This window comes from Pinus tabuliformis, chromosome 8 (genome assembly GCF_031772625.1).
Source record: "Pinus tabuliformis cultivar Carrire ecotype Pingquan chromosome 8, CPIR1, whole genome shotgun sequence".
Taxonomy (NCBI): Eukaryota; Viridiplantae; Streptophyta; class Pinopsida; order Pinales; family Pinaceae; genus Pinus; species Pinus tabuliformis.
Genome location: NC_142294.1, coordinates 59,698,630 through 59,725,612, shown reverse-complemented (window position 1 = coordinate 59,725,612; position 26,983 = coordinate 59,698,630). Strand labels below are relative to the sequence as shown.

At 38.1% G+C, this 26,983-nt stretch overlaps 1 pseudogene across 1 annotated transcript in view; it reads right to left on the bottom strand.

Annotated features, from left to right (window-relative positions):
* LOC149234135 (uncharacterized) overlaps positions 1-26,983 on the bottom strand; it is a 350,486-nt pseudogene that overhangs the window by 201,381 nt on the left and 122,122 nt on the right. The window contains exons 3-4 of the transcript XR_016246072.1: positions 11,740-11,880; positions 11,544-11,614 (exon numbers count right to left, since the gene is read on the bottom strand). The product of XR_016246072.1 is annotated as an uncharacterized LOC149234135 (transcript). The remainder of the gene's footprint in view (positions 1-11,543; positions 11,615-11,739; positions 11,881-26,983) is intronic.

Below are 26,983 nucleotides of genomic sequence, written 5' to 3'. Positions count from 1 at the left end.
AGCACTGTCAGTCTTAGCCATTTTAATGGCCTTCAGTTTCTCCTTTAGGACCATTTTTCTGTTTTCATTTGAGCTCTGGTAAAGACTGGTCAAGGTTGTCCACATCTCATGTGCATAAGTCTTTCCTCTCACATGAAGAATGACATAATCTTTGACTCCTTCCAGAATCAATCTTTTTGTCTTAGCATTCTTTTTGTTAAACTCTGCCAACTGTACAGGGTCAGCAGGTACTGCTACTGGGTTCTGTGTGGTATTTACCATAATGCCCCAGACTTCTGCTTCCTCAAAGATGCTCTAGATTCTCTCCTTCCATGCATTGTAGTTGTTCTACCCATCCACTCTGTGTTCAACTCTCAAACCCAAAGACATGTTTCATTGTCCTATCAAACTGAAATTTTCAAATCTCTGGTAAAGGTTTTTTTTTTTGTAAAAATCAACTTGCTGTAATTTTCACTTTGCTATCCCAAGCTGCACTTTTCAGCCAACCAAGTTCTGATACCATGAAGAATTTCAACCCCCACTCCAGTTATCAGTTTTCCTTATCACTCCATGCATTTAGTTTTAAATCCAAGCATGATAAAAATTCTAAAATCTGGAAATGGCAATATTTTCTGAAAACACAAATTTAGAGATTTCACAACTACTGAAATTGCAAAAATAAAACACAGCAAAATTATGACAGCCACACAGAAAATAACACAATGATTTTTCGTCAGTGTGACCCATGGAAAAAACCCTCTACAACTCTTGGGGAAAACCAGTGTGAGAGCTCTTCCTTATTTTTGAAAATGCTTTTACAGAGAAACTGAAATACACAATAAAAATTCCAGCAACCAAAAATTACAACTTATCTCGATTTTCGTGCTTGAACTCCGCCTCAAAAATCATGCCAATCAGCAAACTACCATAACAAAAAAATTTCCAGCGATAAAACAACATTAAATGTTGTATGGCCTGCCTCGAAAATCATGCCCGAAACCTGCTATACAGACTGTACGGATTTCAGCAATATGTCTGCCACGAAAATCATGCCCAAAACCTGCCTCGAAATTCGTGACCTTGTTGCTGTTCCTCGTGCCTTTATCCTACTTTACGGTATTTCCTTGGGATGCGTGCCAATAAATGTTGCTACCTAGATTTGTTGAAATGTCTTCTTTCTGCTCTCCTTCACTTCCTCACTGCTCAGAAATTTTCTCCTTGCTCTCTCTTCTCTTTCTCTCAAATGCTCATGAAAGAATGAATTAATATTTTTCTCTTCTCTTCTCTTTTTAGTCTCTAAATGACCTTTTTGGTTACCTAAGATCTAATGGTTGAGATTCATTTAGATCTAGGGATGAGAATAAATGTGCATTTAATTCTCAGTTTCTATTTTTTTACTCACCCACTTAAATAAAAAGCCACTTAGCCTTTTATTTCCATAGTCACATTTTCACTTTCTAATTCTTCATTGACTTTAATAAAGTCACCTTTAAATTAGAATGTAATTTTACCACTTATAAATTCACTTTTAAATTAAATTGACTTTACCACTTATAAAGTCACTTTAGGAGAAAAGTACAAATAAATTTGGACACTTTTCCCTAGGCCAAAGTTCAAAGCCTTAGGGAAACACTTGTCCTCTGGTACCCAAATTTTAACACTCATTTCCACTATTTTATTTATTTATTAGTTGAAATCCCAGTGGTGTTTTTTATTCAGTAAAACTAAAATCTAATTTAAAATCAGCGAGGAAATTTACTAGGAAACAATTAGTCATTTACTGGGGTTAGAAAAATAACATTTTTTTCCTTTATAATATGATGTTACTCCTATATTGATTGGGCCAACACATGTCGATGATGAGTACCTTGTTGATGGCTTGCATTGATCACACCATGTAAATGACTTCTCTAATCAATCAAGGGCCACCTTCACCATCTTATGTAATAGTACTAGTGTAAGAGATATAGTGTTCAAATGGGATACTAGGGGTATCATGTAATGTCTTCTCTATGTGGCCCTTGTTCCACATTAAGGGGGGGTCTAAATCTTCTATTCTAATGCCTTCTCTCCAAGGCATACTATTCAGATTAAGCGAAGAAATTGATAACAAGGGTGATTCTTCACATTTTGGTCATGACCAATATTATATTCGCATTGTGTTTCCATAAACCCACTCTCATTCGTATTTGCACTTTATTTGTAATGAGGTCAGTATCCATAAACCCATTCTCGTGTGTATTGAGCTAAGTATCCATAAACCCACACTCTATTTCGACCATGAGCTTAGTATACATAAACCCACTCTCACCTATATTTGTGCCTCAATTTTATGTTGAAAATTGGTAGCTCAAAGATGAATTTCCTTAAATAAAATCTAATTTCTAACAATTCTAGAGTGACTTTCTAAAAATAGAAAGTCATGTCTAGCATCTCAAGTATGACTTTCCAGAATTATTAAATCACCTTGCTATTGGTAATCAAGTATAGTTGAAGGAAAATCCTTAACTTATCATTAATCAATCCTAATAGTTCAATCTCAACTTAATCATCAATATTATTAATATTATTATTATTATCCTTTATGATACTATGATATTATTATTAAAAGGAATTACAAGTCACCTTACCTTCATCACCTCAATCACTTCACACCTCTCTCCTTGATGACTCACATGGCACTACATAACTCTCTCTCTCTCTCTCTCTCTTAATGATACGTTACACTCTCTCTTATGCACTCATTAAAGACATGGCATATTCCTCTTACACTCATTAAAGGCATGTCATAAAAGATTCCTCTTACGCTCTCTTTAATGCATATGTTACACTCTCCTTAACTAAGGCATGCGTACCTCTCTTAATGGCATAAGTTACTAAGGCATGTGTTTCTCTCCTTAATGGCATGAGTTACGCTCCCCTAAATAGCATATGTTACTATTCCCCGAGGCATGTATATTGCTCCTTTATGACAAGAATTCGTTGCTCCTCCTATATATGCGTCTCATGTCTTCTCTCCTGACAACTACTACTTGTGCATTATGAAAGAAGAATTCGAACTTGAGAGAAAGAGTTGGAGAGACTTGAAGAAGATTGTGAGAGAGAGAGACTTGGAGAGTAAGAGCAAAACTTGGTGAGCCAAGGTTGATTCTGTGCTTCAATATTTCAGTGGTGATTTAGTTGAAGGGAAAATTGATTCAGTGTTTGTATATGTTGTTGCTACCAGTGATCTTCATGCTATAGCTTGTTCAGCTTTGGCCGAACTTACTCATTCTCTTGATCTCTCATTGTACTTTCTATCTCTGTTCAACAATTGATATGTAATAAAAGAAGAATATGGTTAAGTCTTCCCCTTGTGGGTTTTGCCCTGGTCATTAAACCTAAATTCTCTATGTCTCATTCTGTTCTTGGTTGTCTTCTATTGTGCATTTTGTTTATGTTCTATCTACAATTGCTTAACTAATATTGCAGCAGCAAAAAAAAAATAATAATAATAATAATAAATAAATAAATGAAAAACAAGAGGGGAGCGGTGATCAAAATTGACCTCTCAAAGGCCTATGACAGGATAAACTGGACATATATCCGCATGATCCTAACGCACCTTGGATTCAAAGTGGACTTCATCAGATGGATCATGGGGTGTATAACAGATGTCAACTATGCTATCCTCATCAACGGAGCTGCTACCTCTTTCTTCAAAGGACAGAGAGGGCTGAGGCAAGGCTGGCCTTTGTCCCCTTTGTTATTCCTTCTAGTGGCTGAAGGTCTAAACCAGCTGATTCATAAAATCAAAAGGGAAGGTAAGATTAATGGTATTGAGGCAGCAGTAAACTTGTTCATATCTCACCTACTTTTTGTAGACGATATCCTGGTTTTTACTAATGGCTCCTCCAATGAACTTAAGGAGTTAAAAATTATCTTTGATCTCTTTCTGAAAGCCACCGGAATGCAGATCAATCCCAGGAAATCTCAAATCATTGAAGAAGGGTTAAACAGACTCGAAAAGGAGCAGTTCAGTTCATTCTTTCCATATGAAATGCGCAACATGGGCTCCCCTTTCAAGTATCTGGGGTTATGGCTGAAGCCAAATGATATAGGAAGGAGGATTGGTCTTGGCTAATCGCTAAGATTGAAGCAAGAATCAGTCACTGGAGTTTCAAATGGCTCTCCAGAGCAGGGAGACTGACCTTAATAAAAGCTGTGCTTCTAGCCATCCCAGTTTATTGGGCAGCTCTAACATGGGTCCCAAAAGGAGTTCTGGAGAAAATTAGGAGAATATGCAGCAGATTTCTGTGGGCAGGGTCCAAAGAAAACTCGGTTCTCCCTTGGGTTGCATGGGAGAAAGTGGCGAGACCAAAGGACTGGGGCGGTTGGGGGATAAAAAGCCTCCCAGATTTCAGACTTTCATTGGCAGCCAAATCAAGGTGGCGTCTTATTAAGATGGAAAACCTCTGGACAAGAACGGTAAAAAGAAAATATATAGATCCAACTCCTATGGAAGATTGGATCAGGAACCCAATTAAGAGCCAAAAGAATGTTTCTGCTATTTGGAAAGCCACTTTGGAGTCTTTTAAGGTGATCGAACAAGGATTAGCTTGGAAGATTGGGAATGGTGAAAAGGTAAAGATTGGGAAGGATCCCTGGGTCGGTTGTAATGGCAACTATGCCCTCTCCCGTGACCTGGTGCAGCAGCTGGAAGTAAAAGGCCTCCTCTTCCTCAGCCAAGTGGAGAAACCAGGTTTCTCATCCATCTGGGGGCAAGCCTGGAAGAATGGAGAAGAGTTGGAATTGGAGCAAAGATGGTGGAACGACTGGAATGTTTTCACTCAGGAACTCTTCAGATCCAATGTAAGGCTGAGCGACAGGCAAGATGAGCTAATCTGGGCTCATGCAGACTCCGGGGAATACGGCCCAAAGAATGGTTATAACTTCCTTATGTCAAGGAAAGGATGGGGAGACCCGGAGTGGTGGTCGAAACAGCTTTGGAAACTTAAGAGCCCTCCAAAGTCAAAAATCCTTTTCTGGTGCATCTTAAGGAGCAAAATCCCAACTTGGGACATTCTGCAGACCAGATTCATGCACGGGCCTGGGAGATGCACCTTATGCAAAGCTGAAGTAGAATCCATAAACCACCTTTTTCTTAAATGCCCAGAATCCCTAAAGATATGGTGTGAGACTGGAAACTTATTGAACAAAAAGCTCGTCTGGGAAGGCAACAATATTCAAGAAGCCTGGCAGAAGTGGTGGAATGAGCACCCGAATGGGAACCTGCGCAACCTCCCCCTAATCATCAGCTGGGGGATATGGATAGCTAGGAACAGGAGCATCTTCCAGGACAAGGATACCCCTGTAGCAGTCACCGCAATCCAGGGCGCTGCCATTTTTTCTAGCATTCCTGAACCTAAGGAATCCTCCTCCCAAAGATATGTCCCTGAAGTGCAGATCTCAGAAGGAATCCCCTGGGCGTTCTTCGACGGAGCATCTCAAAATAATAAAGCAGGAGCAGGAATTGTCATCCATGAAAACCCATCTCATTCTCTAAAAGCTTCCGTGGGGCTAGGAACAGGCTCCAATAACTTTGCAGAACTGCTTGCCCTCAAACTCCTTTTATGCTGGCTCATCCAAAGGCACACCCTCACTATTCAAATCTTTGGGGATTCCCAAAATGTGATCAAATGGGTAAATGGTCAAAGTACATGCAGCAATCAAGTCTTAAAACAAATTCTGGGAGAAGTTCAAAGACTAAAATCAATGTTTAATAGTTTCTCTATATGTCACATTTTCAGGGAAAGAAATGACATGGCGGATAAGCTTTCTAAAGATGGTCTTCAACAGGATTTGGGCAGCTGGCAAATAGTAGAAGATGATCAACGCCAAATCAGAAGGTCGGATCAGCCACCTTACAATTAACTTTTCTGATATTCTGGCAGAAATTTTTTGTTTACTTTCCCTCAACAAAATTTTGTATTATATATAAAACCTCAAAACTACCACAGCTACGATAATGCGGCCTATTAAAACTTCTCTGGAATAGTGACGGGTTGTTTTCCTCAATTCTGAGGAGACCCGGTTTTGATGATATTCCTCATGGTCAGTCCATAGTCTCTGTGTAAGATTACCGGCTCAAAAGAACCACAGTTCAGCGCAAATCAGAGACAGCTACAGCACTTAAATGGAACTGTTTTCAGGTATAAGGCAGAAAATTTTGTAAATCCAGACTTGACAGTAATTCAGAATGAACAGTGATGCATCGGCATATGCAATGTAAACTTTTTATAATCTTAAAATAAAGTTTCGTTTTTCCTTTGGAAAAAATAATAAATAAATAAATAAAATAAATAAATAAATAAAATAAAATAAAATAAATAAATAAATAAATAAATAAATAAATAATAATAAAATTGGGATAAGTAATTGTTGCAGCATAGCACATCAGAATTTCAACATTTTTTGTGTTGTTTATCTATACAATCACTCTCATTTGCGTTTGGGTCATGAATGCCCCATATGGAGTTGGATATCTATAAACCTACTCTCATTTGTATTAATCATTTTTCTCCATGGCCTCTTGTCGACCACTCCATGTCAATTACTCCATAGTTGTACATTTTTTCACGCATGCATTTCCATCATGTCTGAGCATTCAGATCATCCACAGATTCATCATTATCATCTATATGTACACTAGAGTTTTGTAAACCCATTATGCATTTTGTAATGTAAATGATCCTAGTAAGACAAATGTATGTAACAACCTAGGTAAATTTATTTTTTCTGATGATGATTTCTATCCTAGGAGGTTTTTAGTCTCACCAATTCATGTGTGTTTCTAAACACGGATGATCGACAGAGTTTTTCCCTCCAGCCTCACCCCAAAGCTAGGGTGGATTTTGTCGTCAAGATTTTAAATGAGTCCTAGCGTTATTTATCAAGTCTCTGTAAAAGTGATTTGGAAATAATGCTAACTATTTGTTTAAATTATTTTATTACAAGTCACTTAGTCTACTAGATCATATTTTGTGTCGCATATATTAGGTAATTTTTGAAGGTCTATAACAAACGGGTGTTCCCGCTTCATGGGTTAGCATTGTAATATTTCATGTAAAAAATATTTAGTGCATGGTCCCTCAAAGTTAGACACCATGGTTAAATAGTAGAGGGTTGGAAAAAATAATAATTTCCTCATTAAGTCAATTAATTAAAATTTATGGCTAAAATAAAGTAAAATGCTAAAGCCAGAAATTTAATTAATTTAGGTCCTAGGAAAAATTAAATTCTCCAACATTTAAAATTCGTGGGTTTTAAAGTTTCTAATTTTTGGAAGTCCCGGCCAAGGGAATATTGAAAATTTCAAGATATTTTGAACCCTTGGGCCATAGTAGTTAAGTCAAAGCCAATTTTTTGTGGCAATTAACTCAAAATAATTATTTTTCAGTTAATTAAAAGTGAAATTCGAATTTCCTCAAAAAGTGACTTTATTTCAACAAAGATAATTAAAAGATCATTTGATCTTTATCAACGGTTGAGATTGCCTTGACGGGGATCAAGCCAACTAGCCGTTGGAGAATTTTTCTATAAATGAGAGGCTTCTCTCATTTATTTCATCCGATTTTCTAAATCGTGTACTTGCTATAAGAAAGCTCTTGTAACTTTCTAGTTAATAAAACGCAAAGACTTTGGGGTTTCAGATCGTGGTGTTCCTCTTTTAGATTTATATGGTAATATTGTTCTTAATACTTTGCTGTTTTTATTTGCATTTGCTGGTTAATAGCCTTTGAAGATTGATCTGTGTACAGGTATCTTGCACAGATTTCTGGGTTTTTAGAATATCATTTTGATTTGATAGAAGTAGCAGGTATCTCTATTTCTTGATGATTTTATGATCATTTTTAAATCTCTATTAATCTAACAATCAAATCTAAGTGTGCAGAAGTTATCATTCAAGATTTGGGCATTTGGGGAAGTCCTCAGTTGGACCAACTGACTCTCAGTTTGCAAAATCTAAAAGAGCCCACTGTCTTTTTAATTTCTGAAGTTATTTTATAGAATATCTTACTTACAGGGTTTTTCTTGGGCTTGTGCCTCTTTAAAATTTCAAATTTATTTCTAAATATTGTGCAAAATTTGTTTAAATCTGGTTAATAGAGGGCTTTGATCTGCAGATCTGCTAGATCTGTAGAATATTATTGTAGATTTGTAAATAGAAAATTTCTAATTCATTGGGGTTCTGGGTATTTCATATTTTTGTATATACATGCTTTGGGGTTTTCTGTCTTTTATTTGTGCAGGAAAATATCTGAAAATTGCAAGTGATTTTTGTGGATTCCAGAGAGAGATCTGAGCCCCAGAGGACATCTCCATTTTGTTTGCAGGTCGAGGAGAAATTTCAAAAGGATCGTGGGCAATTATTTTTAGGGCCTTGAGCCCTAGCGTTGGCCATCTCCAGCCTCATTCTCGACCTCTATCATTCCACCCTCAAGCGTCTCATCTTTGCAACCTTCTTCACCATACTTTTCTCACTAAATTTTTCCTAAAATTTCCCAAAAAATTTTAACAAAATTTTCTCAAAATTTTTGAGTTTGGCATTTGCATTGGAGAATTTTCAGTGACTTGGGCAGTGCATCTTCAAGTGTCTTCAAGCCCCTAGGGGCTGACTGGTGCACATCTTCTCAACCCTTACCTCTTTCATTGATCTAATTGAAAGCAAGATTAACACTGGCATAAAATTTTAGTTATCTGAGATTTAGCAGCAAATTAGTTTGCATCTTTCACTGCCTTACATTTCATAGATATAATTACTTTCAGAAACTTTTGCATACTATTTTCAGAATATTATTTCACTGTTTTTTCAGTAATTTTCCGAGTTTTTAGATCAAATACATCGATAGATCAAAAATAATTAAACTCATTAAATTTCTGAATTTAGCAGCGGATTTAATTTACATTTTTACTGTTATATAATCGCTGAAATAGAAGTTAGTTTTAGTAACTTTTGCAAACAAATTTCTGAAAATTGTTTCGCTGTTGTTCGGTAGTATATTTCTAAGTTTTTAGATCAAATAAATTAATAAATCAGAAAGAATTAAACTTAGAAATTTTATGAATTTAGCAACAGATTTAATTTACATTGTTATTGTTTTTTAATTGTAAAAATAGAAGTTAGTTTCAGTAACTTTTGCAAATAAGTTTATGAAAATTGTTTTACTGTTGTTCAGTAGTTTATTTTTGAATTTTTTAGATCAAATACATCAATAAATCAGAAGAATTAAACTTAGAAATTTTCTTAATTGTAATTATCAATTTGTTAATTAAAATTTTCTGTTGTTATACATAGAAATTTCTTAATATTGCATGGTTACTGGACTGCTAATTTAAAATATATCGTTGGTATGAACACTTGTTTTAAGAGCAGATTTCTAGACTGATGTTTCATTGATGTAATCTGAGTTTAAACACTTAGTTTAATTTTGGAAATATATTTGTTTTTTTTACATGCTCATGCAAGTTTGACTTATGCATCTAATAATCTTTGATTGAGTATTTCATACAAATGAATTTTTGAATTTAAAAGTGTTTTATTCCAGCATTTTACATTTCAGTCCATTGTGCATTTTGCGATGCTAGTTTAAGTACCTGCTTTCACATTTAGATCACCACCTTTCTGAGCCTCAAGTTAAATAACATTTAAGACATATTTCAGAAATAATTTTAGGCCCTCATTTAACTAAAATTAACCAAGGCCCTGCATTTCACATAGTTTTAAATTTTGCATTTGCATATGAGACAGCCGGGTCTTTTCAGAAACAGTTTCTCATCCTTTACTTGAACCTTATTTACTTTGCAAGATAGTTGACTCCACAAGGCATTGGTATCACTTTCTTCAAATCATTTTGAATCCTTAAAATCTTGCTCAATTTAAAACAAGTATTGGTTGCTTAGATGTGTCTCCCAAGTTGGTTTGTTTCCAACTAATCTTTCATTTTTCCATTTACATAAGGTCTACCCTCCTTAGTCTGCTATTGGGAGACAACTCAAACAGAGTGATTGGGGATCAGTGTGACAGCCCCCAATCTAAATCATTGTCGCAGTGCCTAGACATTCTGTGCGACAACACCTCCTATTCAACTTAAGGGGAGATGTTGAGCATTGTGTAAGCTTCACTTTCAGTGATAATCGACCTCACAATGTAATCACTATTATTGTATTTCTAGATTGGTTAAGGCTGATCTAGTCAACTCAACATAGGCTCATAACCTCTCCTGCGGAAAGCACCCTACCTCAGAAGTTATGTATATATACAAAACTACCATTTGAAAACTATCATTTGTACTTTACACAACTTGAGATCATTCACTCAAGTGTGACCATTCACTCATTCTTTATATAAATGTTTTTGGCCTGTGGACAGCATAAATTATTCAAGCCTCTTGTGCTTGGGTAATTCTGCCTCTAGCATGCCTATGCTAGGGTTGAATTCTCTCTCTAGACCTGTGCCTCTTCTGGCTGCCCTAGCACTGCTCATCTTATTGCAAAATTAGCACTTTGCTTCATTATTTTTCCCTAGTGTTGGTTTGTCGCTCTAGTGCTGGGTCATTTACTCTTTATCCAGAATCAGGGTTCGCTGGTTGGTTTTATTTAATCCTCTCTCTATATATCATGTCAATCTCAACAAAATCACTCTATGCAAAATAAATCAGCCATGAACAAAACCTATGTGTTCACATCTGACAATCCTCATGGCCACGTTGCAGGTGCAAAGGGCAACAGCCTTGGCCAAAATCTTATAAGAAACACTAAAACATTTACTAAAGTTCAAAGAAATTTGGCCCCTTTTTCTTTCATAGTTAAAAGAATTAAAAAACTTCTTTATGACCTGATGCATTTTCTTTACTACGAGTGTATAACCCTATATGCACCAAACTTAGCCTTCTTCAGTCTCATCTTGCTTTGCCTTCTTCATTCTCTGTTGCTTTAATCAAGTGTTTCTTTTTCATGATGACTTTACATTTGTATGTCTTTATTGACGTTCTCATAATTGTTGGCACTGAATCGCTTTAGTACCACATTAGGATTTTTAGAGCATACACATTTATGTACAAAAGGCGGAGACAGAAACTGAAATATTTATTTCACATAGATGATCGATCTGTACAAACTCCCACATACAGATGATCTCTCACATTACACATTTATAATCTTCCTAAGATAGTTAGGTGGTTCAACCACCTAACTAACATCTAACATCATGGGATCGCATCCTAACATATAGCGAAACATCACATACCATCAAGTTATTATCCTAACACTGCTCCCTATATTAGGCAACTGTGGTATTTTGGGGGCTCTAAAGTCGTGTTGTTGGAGATGCGCCCTAATTCACCCATTTGCATTGTTATACCATATAAAACACATTTTATACAACAGATTGAACATTCCAGATTTTAATATTCATCAGCCGGAAGAATTGGGTAAATTACAATGCACCACAGTCAATTAAGAAAAGCAGGTAACACCTCATCTCGTTGACATAACTTGATTAAATTAAAAATATAATAACTTACATGTCAGAGAGATCCTTGCCAAAATTTTCCACAAATACTTGCTTTATGGCTTTGATGTGACAAGGCACTGCCTGAGATAAAAAATAAAAAAAGGAGTTAGGATTGAATATAATGCTTACCAATTTAGTAACATGCCAAAGGCAACCGGAAATACATGAAATAAGGTAGAGAAATCAACAGAAAATATTATTGATACCTTGTCCTGTAATGATGAAAGTGTTGAGGTAAATTCTTTGGGCACATGTTGCACAGATGCCATGAATTGGCCTGCTTTGATATAGAAACCCTTATTTGACTCACACAGCTTCAAGATCCGCTTAGCTGCACGAAGATGTACCTGTAAGCCACCAATTGTTTGTGAAGAAATCCCTCATAGGGGAAGAATAAGATGCCCAATAAATATACAACAAAATAATAATTAGATGATAGTTTACAGTATTAATGAGATGTTTACATATTGCCAAAACAGATTGTGATGATAGCCATGCCTTCTATACAGTAATCTATTTAACGTTTAAACATAAATCCATGATTTGGGATATAACAAAACTCAGGATCAGCAACCACTCAGCAGACCCAAAATGGAGAGTCAACTCAGCAATTCAGCAAAACATGGAATAAAATGAAACAATTCAGCTATATATATATATATATATATATATATATATATATATATAAGAAGAAAACAAGAATCTTCCATTTCATAATGACCCATAAAATTATATTGTACAACATAGAGAGAATCTCATGTAAATACTAAATAACTTCAATTTTCATAAAATACATGAACATTGAACAAATGCTCCATAATCCAAAAAATATGTATAAACAGTTTAAAGTTCAAATGTGCAAAGTCCAGAATTCAGATTCTATGGATGATGGATATAGCAAAAAATGATAGATCATGAATCACCAAATAACATAAATCTCCCAAGCTCATGAACAGGAGGACCCTTCCCCTTCATTAAACTATGTGAGATCCTCATTTGGGAAAGCTGGATCCCTAAGTGTCTCTTTACAAAAAACTGAACACACAAGGAAATGAATAGCATAAGAGAATTTGGAAGAGATAAAAACATGGAGACAGCACATGTACCTTTACAATAAAGGAATGACATAGCAATAAGTGCATGGCCCCTAAAATGGCTTGAATACAACACTAAAATATGAATTAGACTTGGTCAATGATTGATTTTATTAACATGCCTAAGCCTATAGTTTAGGTGACCATTGTCAGGCCAGGGTAACTCCAGAAATTAATGAGCGCAAGAAAGAACTGATTGATTTTATTCATTAGCCAACTATTATTTATACATACATAAAACGGATCAGTTCATCTTCTAGATGACTGTCCAGTTCACCCATCCGTTTCGGATTAGGTGTCAACATTCCCCCCTTTAATCTGAAGGGATGTTGGTGAGTCCAAGCATCGTTCTGAATCTTTCAAGCTTTTCTCTTCCAAGCGCTTTGGTGAAGATGTCTGCAATTTGCTCGTTTGTGGAACAATGACGGAGATGGATTGTTTTGGCCTCAACATGATGTCGGATCAGATGATATTTAGTATTGATGTGCTTAGTACGATCATGGAACTTTGGGTTCTTGGCCAACTTTATTGCAGAGGTGTTATCAATCATGAGTGGAGTTGATTGTATTTGTTTTACCTGCAAGTCTTCAAGAATTTTCCTGAGCCACACAATTTCTTTCGTTGCTTCAGCTGCTGCCACATTTTCTGCTTCTGTTGTGGAATCTGCTGGTACTGATTGTTTGCGTGATCTCCAGGAGACAGCTCCTGATCCAAGACTCATAGCATATCCTAAAGTAGATACCCCAGTTTCTTTGTCTCCATCGAAGTCTGAATCAGAGTATCCAATCAAGTTGAAGTCGTCCACCTGTGTATACTTGATTCCAAGGTCTTGAGTTCCCTTCAAGTACCTTAGAACTCTTTTTGCAGCAGACCAATGTCCCTCACAAGGCTTTTGCATAAACCTGGAGAGGATTCCAACAGCAAATGAAATGTCTGGTCTGGTAATAGTGAGGTAGATGAGACTTCCTACAAGCTGTCTATACTTTGTTGCATCCTCAAATTCCTTTCCTTCAATAGATGTGAGCTTCAAGTTTTGTTCCATTGGAGTACAAAGGGGATTGCACTCTGTCATGCCAAATTTGTTTAACAAATCTCCAATGTATTTCTTTTGAGAAAGAAATATGGACTTTGGATGTTGGGTTACTTCAATGCCAAGATAGTAATGAACATAGCCCAAATCAGTCATTTCAAAAAAATTTCCTAATTCTTTCTTTATGGATGCAATATAGCTTTCATTGTTCCCTGTCATTAAAAGATCATCTACATGTACCACAAGATATACAACTGTTTTGCCAACTTTCTTGACAAATAAAGTTGCATCATCAAGATCAAAATGTTTGAAGTTGAGTTTCAGAAGATGCTCAGTTAGTTTTTCATACCAGGCTCGTGGTGCTTGTTTGAGGCCATACAAGGACTTCACAAGTTTGCATACTTTGTGTTCATGTCCTTTCACAGCAAATCCTTCAGGCTGGGACATAAAAACATTCTCTTTTAGGTCTCCATTCAAGAATGCAGTTTTTACGTCCATTTGATGGACTTTCCAACCGTTCTGAGCTGCTAGTGCAAAGAGTGTCCGGATGGTGGCCCATTTTGCTGTGGGAGCAAAAGTTTCCTCATAATCGACCCCTTCCTTCTGTGCAAAACCTTTTGCCACAAGCCTAGCTTTGTGCTTGTCAAGTGAGCCATCAGCGTTGTACTTGTTCTTGTAGACCCACTTGCAGCCAATTGGTTTGGTTCCAAATGGAGGATCAACCAGCTTCCAAGTGCCATTCTTTATGAGGGCATCATACTCCTTCTGCATCGCTTCTTTCCATTCATCATGAGAAGCAGCTTCTTTGAAGGAAGTTGGTTCAAAATCTGTAGACAAATTCAATTCACAATCATAAGTAACATCCATATCAACAGGTGAATTAGAGTTATCTACATCACCTCCATCTTGTCGGTTTGTATTTCTGGTTCCTGTTTTTCCAATTTCATCAGGATGAACACTTTCAAGTGTCTTTGTCAGCCACTTTGGGGGACCTTTCTGAGATGGTCCAAGCTGCTCTGTTGATTGAGTTGGGTCTGAATCAAGATTGAGTCTCCAAATTCTATCAATTACATCACTTAAAGCATCATCCGTTGTTGGAGTGTCATGCAGGGGAGATTGTTCTTCAGAAGAAGATTCCACATGTTGATCTAGTATAGGAATCCCCCCTTCAAGATGTGGAATCTGATTATCAAACTCTTGAAATGATTTCGGTTTTGTGAATTTATCCAAGCGATCAAGTTGCCGCTCAACAACACTGTCAGATTTGGATGATTCAAGAAAAATGACATCTCTAGATAAAACAAACTTTTTATTTACTTCATCATAAAGGCGGTATGTTTTAGATGTGTTTGAATACCCAAGGAAGATACACTTACGACTTCTAGCACCAAGTTTGTTTCTATGTACCTTTGGTATTAAAGCATAACAGGTGGAACCAAATATCCTGAGATGTTTTACCGAAGGAACATGTCCATACCACAATTCATAAGGAGTCTTGTTTCTTATAGCACTAGATGGACATCTATTCTTTATATATGCAGCACATAGAACAGCATCAGCCCAAAACATTGTCTTTACATTTTTGAAGAAAAGCATGGATCGTACCATATTCAAAATTGTTCTGTTCATTCTTTCAGCTACACCATTCTGTTGAGGATTATAAGGCACAGTTGTTTGATGTTTAATCCCATGTTGGCGAAGATAGTGTTCAAATTCATTTGATGTATATTCTTTTCCATTATCAGTACGAATAGACCCAATATGAAATTGTGCATCATTTTCAATCCATTTATGAAAGTTCTTGAATGTTTGAAAAGCATCAGATTTGTTCTTCAGTAAGTAAACCCAACACATTCTGGTGTAATCATCAATAAATGTCATGATATATTTATTTCCATTTGCAGAAGGAACAGGCATTGGACCACATAAGTCTGAATGAATAAGTTCAAGCTTCCTATGTGCTCTTGAACGTGAATCATGAAAAGACTGTTTGCTATGCTTTCCTAGAATGCAAGCATCACATTGCTTATGTTTTCTAGGAATTGTAGGCAAACCAGCAACACCATTTTTCTTCAACAAGCGGAGACTATCATAGTTTAAATGCCCAAATCTAGCATGCCATAATAAACTTGATGGAAGTGTACCTTCTTCATGATGAGAAATATATGAGAAATGTGCATGAGCAGAAGTTCCTTGCAGTTTAAGAAGTCTTTCTTCTTCTATACCCCTCATGACAAGTGAGTGGTCAGATGCCTTTCTTACCTCAAGCTTGCCATCAAACATGCGAATGGAGTGACCTTGCTGGCGGATGTGGACCAGGGACAGCAAGTTTCTCTTGAGCTGTGGGAGATATAGAACATGATCCAGAAGAAAGTCTGGAAGACCAGGCAGTTTGAGCCTGATTGTGCCAAGCCCTGATGGCTTGATTTTTGACTGATCTGCAAAGTATACTGCTCCATCAACATTGTGAGTGAAATCTTCAAAAAAATCTTTCCTATGAGTCATATGACAGGTTGCTCCTGAATCAAGCAACCAGTCATTTTTCGAAGAAGCAAGTGAAGTATTAAACAAATCTTCATTTACTCCAATGTTACATTGTGCCTCAATATAGTGAGCGGATTCAGGTGCTTTACCTTTGTCTGTGTCATCAGTTTTACCTTTCTGCTGATTTCTTCTCTGCTCAACTTTGTCCCATGGTAGCTTGCATGTAGAAGCATCATGTGATCCATTTCATTTGCAGCGAATGCAATGCAGATCTGCCTTTTCTGCTTGAGAATGTCTGCCCCCCCTGCCTCTGAAGTATCTTCCTCTTCCTCTTCGTCCACCTCTTCCTCTTGTAGAATCTTGAGCAGGATGCTTTTCTTTATGAGCAAGGCAAACAGTCTCTTCAGAAGATTCAGGGACTGTTTTCTTTCCAAAGGCTTTCTCTCTTTCAGAAAACTTTTTCACAAGAGACTCAAAGGTTATGTCTTTAAGATTTCCATTTGCTTGTAAAGACTCAAGATAATTAGAGTAGGTAGGATAGAGTGCTTTGAGAAACGCAATAAGAGAGATATCCAGCTCAACCTTAGTGGATTTAATATCATGCATTATAGACTTTATTTCAGATGCAAGAGCAAGGGGGTCATTATTTTTCAGTTCAAGAGTGAAGAGTTTAATCATGAGCTGAACAACTTCAAGTGCAGAGTGTGAATCATAGAGTTCTTTCAGCTTTTGTAAAGCTTCAAAGGCAGTGGAATAGGATGAAATATGACGACTTACTTCTTCATTTACAGATGCTGCAATCAATGCATAGACTTTGATGTTCTTGTTTCCCAGATGACAAGTTCTTTATCTGATGTAGGCTGCACAGGGTCTTTGTCTTCTTCTCCGACACACACTCCTTTCCACAGCTCATTGTAGATGAGGGTGTGTTTTACCATCCGAGACCATTCTGAATAGTTCTCCTTGCCAGTGAGAACTATTCCTACCATAGAAATGATTGAATGCATTTTGTAAAAAAAAAACTTCTGCTGATAAAAAAATATTCTGCTGATATACAGTGAAACTGTACTCAAAAGGGCATTCTTAAAAATTTCAAATCTCTTCCAATAAATGCCTCAATACTTCAAGCTGCAACATATTTTCTCCAAATTTATTTCTTTAAATCCCTCCAAAAGCATCCAGTATTACAAATATTAAGTATCACTTCAAAATGTAGTAAATGCCCATAAAATATTACATATTACATCAACCTTTTAAATGCACTACAAGTCAGATTAACAAACTATGTAGGAGCTTGATGTCAATGCTCTCACAAAAAAATCGAAACATGAATTCTTTCACCTTCAAACGCAGAATATGGAAACATGTTCACCATCTCTCCTTTTCACCACCCAATTGTCGTACTTTGCAACCCCCAAGGTAGCCGCTTCTTGTCCTCCAACGAGAACAATGTTACAAACCAGTGGAAGTGCTGGCTCTTCGACTTCACACGACAACCGATAGCGCACCTGGGCAACGAGTTCTCCTTTTGCAGAAGGAGAATAGACAGTTTATCTCAAACGCAAAAATCTCAAAATCTCAAACGCACCATACAGGCCACGGACAGCAAAATCTCAAATGCACCATACATAGTCTTTGAAGTCACATACAGTTCAAACACATGTAGCAGTTTAAAATGCACCAGGTCACGACCTTAAAAGACATTCAACGCATTACATATAACACAACACAATCTCCCCTGGCAGACGCACCAAATGAGATGGCGGCTTTAAAATGGTGTAAAATATAAATTTCAATATCGCTTGTTCAGGTCTCACCCCAACCATTACTGTCTCGAGCACCCGTTTGGTAAGCGAGCTCCACAGCTCTTATACAGTCCTCTTCTGCAATGCGAATCCTTCTCCATTGCAGCCCCTCTCAATCTCGGTCTTCCACAGGTCTTGCAGCAACACTCAATTGAGATTTGAAAAAAAAAACGGTGGTGGGTATTTTAGAGACCGCAGACATGGCTGCCATGACCGAATACGAAGTCCAGGCAAAGCGTCCTCAAGGAGCGTTAGGATGGGTGAACTATTGTGTAATCAAAGCGAAAAGAGAGAAGACTGAAGATGGAGGTGATGTAGGAATTCTAATGACTGTAAGCGCCGACGACAGAAACAAAATTCCTCCGCAGACTCACGGTTTCAAAAGGGACACATTACGCTTTCTTCGCCCTTAGTAGACAAAACAGCAGCAAGACCTGGGCGTATGGAAAAAACGGAATTTCACACAGTCAGGATGCGCAGAGAATGAAACGTTCAGGCATGGCCAGGCATTGATTCTTTCTGCGCCAGGCAGAGGCAGAGCAGCGCAGGACAGACAGGACAGAGTGGCGCAGGACAGAGCAGCACAGTGCTCAGGGCAGGAGTTACAACCTATTTTGGGACCTGTGCTCTGATACCATGTCAGGCCAGGGTAACTCCAGAAATTAATGAGCGCAAGAAAGAACTGATTGATTTTATTCATTAGCCAACTATTATTTATACATACATAAAACGGATCAGTTCATCTTCTAGATGACTGTCCAGTTCACCCATCCGTTTCGGATTAGGTGTCAACATAAACCTGTCAGGCCAGGAGTAACTCCAGTTTGGCAGAAAACTTAGAAAAATGATTCGTGTATATTCCATAGGTAACCCATTATTATATACAATAGGGAGTGATTGTTCAGTTCATCTCCCGATGACTGTTCACCTTCCCAATTTATTTATTTACATAAAATTCCCAATCATGAAGATTAGGTGTCAACATTCCCCCCCTTAATCTGAAGGAATGTTGGTGAGTCCAAGCATCATTCTGAATCGTTCAAGATTTTCCCTTCCAAGTGCTTTGGTGAAGATGTCTGCAATTTGTTCATTTGTGGAACAATGACGGAGATGGATTGTTTTGGCCTCAACATGATGTCAAATCAAATGATATTTAGTATTGATATGCTTTGTTAGATCATGGAACTTTGGGTTCTTGGCCAACTTTATTGCAGAGGTGTTATCAATCATGAGTGGAGTTGATTGTACTTGTTTTACCTCCAAATCTTCAAGAATTTTCCTGAGCCACAAATTTCTTTCGTTGCTTCAGCTGCTGCCACGTATTCTGCTTCTGTTGTGGAATCTGCTGGAACTGATTGTTTGCGTGATCTCCAGGAGACAGCTCCTGATCCAAGACTCATAGCATATCCTGAAGTAGATACCCCAGTTTCTTTGTCTCCATCGAAGTTTGAATTTGAGTATCCAATCAAGCTGAAGTCGTCCACCTGTGTATACTTGATTCCAAGGTCTTGAGTTCCCTTCAAGTACCTTAGAACTCTTTTTGCAGTAGACCAATGTCCCTCACAAGGCTTTTGCATGAACCTGGAGAGGATTCCAACAGTAAATGAAATGTCTGGTCTGGTAGTAGTGAGGTAGATGAGACTTCCTACAAGCTGTCTATACTTTGTTGCATCCTCAAATTCCTTTCCTTCAACAGATGTGAGCTTTAAGTTTTGTTCCATTGGAGTAGAAAGAGGATTGCACTCTGTCATGCCAAATCTGTTTAACAAATCTCCAATGTATTTCTTTTGAGAAAGAAATATGGATTTTGGATGTTGGGTTACTTCAATGCCAAGATAGTAATGAACATAGCCCAAATCAGTCATTTCAAAACTTTTCCCCAATTCCTTCTTTATGGATGCAATGTAGCTTTCATTGTTCCCTGTCATTAAAAGACCATCTACATATACCACAAGATACACAACTGTTTTGCCAACTTTCTTCACAAATAAAGTTGCATCATCAAGATCAAAATGATTGAAGTTAAGTTTCAGAAGATGCTCAGTTAGTTTTTCATACCAGGCTCGTGGTGCTTGTTTGAGGCCATACAAGGACTTCACAAGTTTGCATACTTTATGTTCACGTCCTTTCACAGCAAATCCTTCAGGCTGGGACATAAAAACATTCTCTTTTAGATCTCCATTCAAGAAGGCAGTTTTTACATCCATTTGATGGACTTTCCAACCGTTCTGAGCTGCTAGTGCAAAGAGTGTCCGGATGGTGGCCCATTTTGCTGTGGGGGCAAAAGTTTCCTCATAATCGACCCCTTCCTTCTGTGCAAAACCTTTTGCCACAAGCCTAGCTTTGTGCTTGTCAAGTGAGCCATCAGCTTTGTACTTGTTCTTGTAGACCCACTTGCAGCCAATTGGTTTGGTTCCAAATGGAGGATCAACCAGCTTCCAAGTGCCATTCTTTATGAGAGCAACATACTCCTTTTGCATCGCTTCTTTCCATTCATCATGAGAAGCAGCTTCTTTGAAGGAAGTTGGTTCAAAATATGTAAACAAGTTCAATTCACAATCATAAGTAACATCCATATCAACAGGTGAATTAGAGTCATCTACATCACCTCCATTTTGTCGGTTTGAATTTCTGGTTCCTGTTTTTCCAATTTCATCAGGATGAACACTTTCAAGTGTCTTTGTCAGCCACTTTGGGGGACCTTTCTGAGATGGTCCAGGCTGCTTTGTTGATTGAGTTGGGACTGAATCAAGATTGAGTCTCCCAATTCTATCAATTACATCACTTAAAGCATCATCCGTTGTTGGAGTTTCATGCAAGGGAGATTGTTCTTCAGAAGAAGATTCCACATGTTGATCTAGTATAGGAATCCCCCCTTCAAGATGTGGAATCTGATTATCAAATTCTTGAAATGATTTCGTTTTTGCGAATCTATCCAAGCGATCAAGTTGCCGCTCAACAACATTGTCAGATTTGGATGATTCAAGAAAAATGACATCTCTAGATACAACAAACTTTTTATTTACTTCATCATAGAGGCGGTATGCTTTAGAGGTGTTTGAATACCCCAGGAAGATACACTTACGACTTCTAGCACCAAGTTTGTTTCTATGTACCTTTGGTATCAAAGCATAATAGGTGGAACCAAAGATCCTGAGATGTTTTACCGAAGGAACATGTCCATACCACAATTCATAAGGAGTCTTGTTTCTTATAGCATTTGATGGACATCTATTCTTTATATATGCAGGCACATAGAACAGCATCAGCCCAAAACATTATCTTTACATTTTTGAAGAAAAGCATGGATCGTACCATATTCAAGATTGTTCTATTCATTCTTTCTGCTACACCATTCTGTTGGGGATTATAAGGCACAGTTGTTTGATGTTTGATCCCATGTTGGCGAAGATAGTTTTCAAATTCATTTGATGTATATTCTTTTCCATTATCAGTGAGAATAGACCCAATATGAGTTTGTGCATCATTTTCAACCCATTTATGAAAATTCTTGAATGTTTGAAAAGCATCAGATTTGTTCTTCAATAAATAAACCCAACACATTCTGGTGTAATCATCAATAAAAGTCATGATATATTTATTTCCATTTGCAAAAGGAACAGGCATTGGACCACATAGATCTGAATGAATGAGTTCAAGCTTCCTATGTGCTCTTGAATGTGAATCATGAAAAGACTGTTTGCTATGCTTTCCTAGAATGCAAGCATCACATTGCTTATGTTTCCTAGGAATTGTAGGCAAACCAGCAACACCATTTTTCTTCAATAAGCAGAGGCTTTCATAGTTTAAATGTCCAAATCTAGCATGCCATAATAAACTTGATGGAAGTTTACCTTCTTCATGATGAGAAATATATGAGAAATGTTGTGCATGAGCAGAGGTTCCTTGCAGTTTGAGAAGTCTTTCTTCTTCTATTCCCCTCATGACAAGTGAGTGGTCAGATGCTTTTCTTACCTCAAGCTTGCCATCAAACATATGAATGGAGTGACCTTGCTGGCGGATGTGAACCAAGGACAGCAAGTTTCTCTTGAGCTGTGGGAGATATAGAACATGATCCAAAAGAAAGTCTGGAAGACCAGGCAGTTTAAGCCTGATTGTGCCAAGCCCTGATGGCTTGATTTTTTACTAATCTGCAAAGTATACTGCTCCATCAACATTGTCAGTGAAATCTTCAAAAAAAATCTTTCCTATGAGTCATATGATAGGTTGCTCCTGAATCAAGCAACCAATCATTTTTCGAAGAAGCAAGTGAAGCATTAAACAAATCTTCATTTACTCCAATGTTACATTGTGCCTCAATATAGTGAGCGGATTCAGGTGCTTTACCTTTGTCTGTATCATCAGTTTTACCTTTCCGCTGGTTTCTTTTCTGCTCAATTTTGTCCCATGGTAGCTTGCATGTAGAAGCATCATGTGATCCATTTCGTTTGCAGCGAATGCAATGCAGATCTGCCTTTTCTCCTTGAAAACGTCTGCCCCCCCCTGCCTCTGAAGTATCTTCCTCTTCCTCTTTGTCCACCTCTTCCTCTTGTAGAATCTTGAGCAGGATGCTTTTCTTTATGAGCAAGGCACACAGTCTCTTCAGAAGATTCAGGCGCTGTCTTCTTTCCAAAGGCTTTTTCTCTTTCAACAAACTTTTTCACAAGAGAGTCAAAGGTTATATCTTTAAGATTTCCATTTGCTTGTAAAGACTCAAGATAATTGGAGTAGGTAGGATAGAGTGCCTTGAGAAAAGCAATAAAAGGGATATCCAGCTCAACCTTAGTGGATTTAATATCATGCATTATAGACTTTACTTCAGATGCAAGAGCAAGAGGATCATTATTTTTCATTTCAAGAGTGAAGAGTTTAATCATGAGCTGAACAACTTCAAGTGCAGAATGTGAGTCATAGAGTTCTTTCAGCTTTTGTAAAGCTTCAAAGGCAGTTGAATATGATGAAATATGACGACTTACTTCTTCATTTACAGATGTTGCGATTAATGCATAGGCTTTGTTGTTCATGTTTTCCCAAATGACGAGCTCTTTGTCTGATGTAGGCTGCATTGGGTCATTGTCTCCTTCTCCTACACACACTCCTTTCCACAACTCATTGAAGATGAGGGTGTGTTTTATCATCCGGGACCATTCAGGATAGCTCTCCTTGCCAGTGAGAACTATTCCTACCATAGAGATGATTGAATGCATTCTGTAAAAAATACTTCTGCTGATAAAAAAACTTCTGCTGATAAATAATTTCTGTTGATAAAAAAAAAAACTTCCTTATGTTACAGCCTTATGCACTATATTTTCTACAAATCCCTCTAATGTTTGATAGAAGCATCAGCATTTCATTGAAATATTATGTACATATCACTTCAATATTACATATCACTTTATGCTTCAACGCAGCATTACCATTCAAATGAAAAAAAAACTTTGCAATACTACAATGTCACCTCCGCAAATGCTTTGAATGACAAAACTGTGCAATACCACAAATGCTTTGAATGATATTTTTTTTTTTAACAAAACTGCGCAATACTATTCAAACTCAACACGTATCCGCGGACATTCACGTGGACTACCAAGACAGTGATGAGGATACCATGTCGCTAATCCCATAAGAAAGAAATACGGAATCCCATAAGAAAGAAACCAGTATTTTTAGTACTCTTAACAGAAAAACACCAAAGAGATCATGCAAGATGAAGGGAGATTATCTCGCGGAGTTTAAGACCGGGGATGAGGATACCATGTCGCTAATCGAACTCACGACATGAGGATACCACGTTAACATCCATCAGACATTCGAATCAAAAACATGCTTGAAAGAGTGTTGAGCCATCCACGATGCTCTGTTCATTCCCATGTTTGCAAAAGTGTATACAGTCACTCCCAAGCGGGATCCAGGCTCAGGAGGAGCGGGCGCCAAGCTTGAATATACGTTCTGCAACTGCGGATGCCAGAGAGGATATCTTCCGAGAGTATGCGATTCACCAAATATGACAATCTCAGAAAATCTATGAGATTGGATGAAGGCTATGTGATTGAGACTGAATCTCAATGTTACGAGGATTTTCCAGGAAGTCCAGAGGTCGGCATCATTCAGTTCTTGGGGCCGAAGCAAATATCAGTACTTTAAGGGAAGACTCAATGTAGGAAAGTTTAACAGTAACGTGAATTTGCAGACAAACATAAGAAGAAGCCCACTGAACCTGAATCTTGTGAAACGAAGGAACCCAAATTGAAAATCAAAGTTAAGAAGAGGAGCTCCTGGTTGCCCGACCGATCTTGTCGATGGCGTTTTCGCTGCGCATGGAATCCCTCAGAACGGTGAGAGCGTTGGGTGAGAGAACGGTGAGAGCGTTGGGTGAAGGGAACAGTGAGAGCGAAATGAGGCACCAACGCATCTCTGGGCATGTCAGGCCATCGACAGAGGCGGAGCAGCGCTCAGCACTGAGGCAGTGGCAGACTGTTTCAGGACAGAGGCAGTGGTAGAGATGAAGGGAGTTACGACTATTTTTAGGACTGGCTCTGATACCATGTCAGGCCAGGAGCAACTCCAGTTTGGCAGAAAACTCAGAAAACTGATTCGTGTATATTCCATAGGTAACCCATTATTATATACAATAGGGAGTGATTGTTCAGTTCATCTCCCGATGACTGTTCACCTTCCCAATTTATTTATTTACATAAAATTCCCAATCATGAAGATTAGGTGTCAACAAAACCAAAGCCCCCTCAAACTCTACCTAGGTGCTGAGCAGACAACATCTAATGCCAAAACAATACCTACCATAGAGTGAAGTCCTTTAAACATCTCACCAACCACTTGCCTGTGTTGGAAATACTAAGAGGGGAGGATGAATCAGTATTTCATAAATTTCAACAATATAAATTTTTTTTTCACGTGTGGTTCACGGACACTCGCGGTCACTGGGTGGTCGCTACGTCCACATAAATATCTGAGCTTGATCAAGGGTATCAAGCCCCACGGCCAATAGCTAGGCCTAACCCCAAGGGCTTCGGGGAGAATTGACCCTATGACCTCCTGAATGGCGAGGCACTTATTTGACCAGATGAGCTAACCCTTGGGGCTATTTCAACAATATAGAATCATGAAGCATTAACCAATAACATCACATCAAGGAACACAAGATATATATATATATATATATATATATATATATATATATATATAAACAATTTATTTATTTCTTCAGGGAAGCTACAACTTCCAGTTTACCAGCTACAATTGGAAGGGTTACAGCCCCTGATTATTTACCAGCCACTACCGGAAGGAGCTACAACCCTTGGTTTACTAGCATCCACTAGAAGGAGGCAACAACCTCCTGAAGAAAACTACAACTTCCTTGCCTAGCACCACCATGCCACACATAACAATAAAATATAGAACAAGAATCTTGGGCTCCTATACCAGGGACAATGGCCCACTTACCACAATGCTCAGTCCTCTTCGACAACTCACTATCTGTAATTGTTGCTTGCATTCATTCATAACTCTATTGTCACTACAACTTTTGTTCTTAAACTACTTCCACAGGCACAAATGTGCCACAGGTCTTCCCTATGACCTCTTGTTCTTGTCTCAACTTTGATCTTAGAAAACATAGACACATCACACTGTCACCTTCAACATAAGTTTTGCTCCTTAAATTGATATGTCACTATGTATGCTATTGTAACTGTCAAACTCCAATCAGCTACTTAAATGATCCTTAACTCAGTCTTCAATCAGCAATGTCTCATACCATAGATCAATTGAAGGAGGTCTGGTCTTGGACAGGTTGTCACTGTGCTCTCCATTCAAAACACCTTCTTATAGGCCTGCTTTTGATGCCCTAGAGTAGACCTATCTCTTGCAGCGTCCACAGTGCAATTGTGGTCCAGATAGCTGTTGAAATATATTGTAGCTTCAGTCGGCATTTTTCATTGCATACACAAAGGAGAAATTGATTATTGGTCACCTACAAGTTGGGTCAAATAAGCTCTACAAGTCAGCTCCTTTATGGTCATCATGTCAGCCCCATTAGGGCTAATAAGCCCTCACATGATGCCTATTTATATGAGGTCATTGGCATTCATTTCATCCATTGTCAAGCACAAACAATTCGGTCTGCAATTACAAGTTAGGTCTTCTATTACAAAGTATATCCACAAGTGCGAAGAGGACAAAGAGGGTTCTTTTGACTGCGGTTTGGATCTCCTTCAAAGGCTCGTTGACTATGTTGATTTTTGGTAGCATCGGATGTGCTCTAGCCATGAAAATTGGTGGAGAGACTAAGGCACATGAGATCTCCATGACCCACAAATCATTTGGAGAAATTCCACCTGGATGGAGAGATATTAAAATAATTAATATTTTAATGGGGTTCCTAAGTCTAAACTTAGGAAAATTAAAATATTAATGTGTATTAATATAATATGGGTGAGAAAGTTCTAAATAACAAAGATCAAGATAGATCTAATCTTAGTCGTTGATTAGGGACTTAATCTCGGTCGTTAAATCGTCAATAGGAAAAGTATAAGAGGAGGCTTGAGGGTCAATTGGAGATACACCAAGTTGATCAGTCAATTTGATTTTTTGGGGGCAGAGTTTGCTGAGAAATTGAGTTAGTGATCGTTGCAGCGAGGGGCAGTTCAGGAAAAGGCTGAGAATACATAGCAAAGAGGCAAAGATAGTATCGGAGAGACAGCGCAAAGGCAGCCTGGGCTGGCGCAGACGCAGCCTGGGATGGCGCAGAGGCAACCTGGGCTGGCGCAGAGGCAACCAGAGCTGACGCAGAGGTTTGGAGGGCCAGCGTTGGTGACGCAGGAGGCCAAGAAACTGACGCAGAGCTAACGCAAGCAGACGCAGAGGCTAGCAAAGTTGACGATAGGCAGAAAGAGCTGTGTTGTGGTGTTTTCGTGGGGCAAACTGAGAGCTGAGAGGCAGACGCAGAGCCATCGAGGGTGACGCAGTTCCAAAGAGAAGCTTGGAGCAACTTTCGTTGTCCAACTGAGGAACAGTCGAA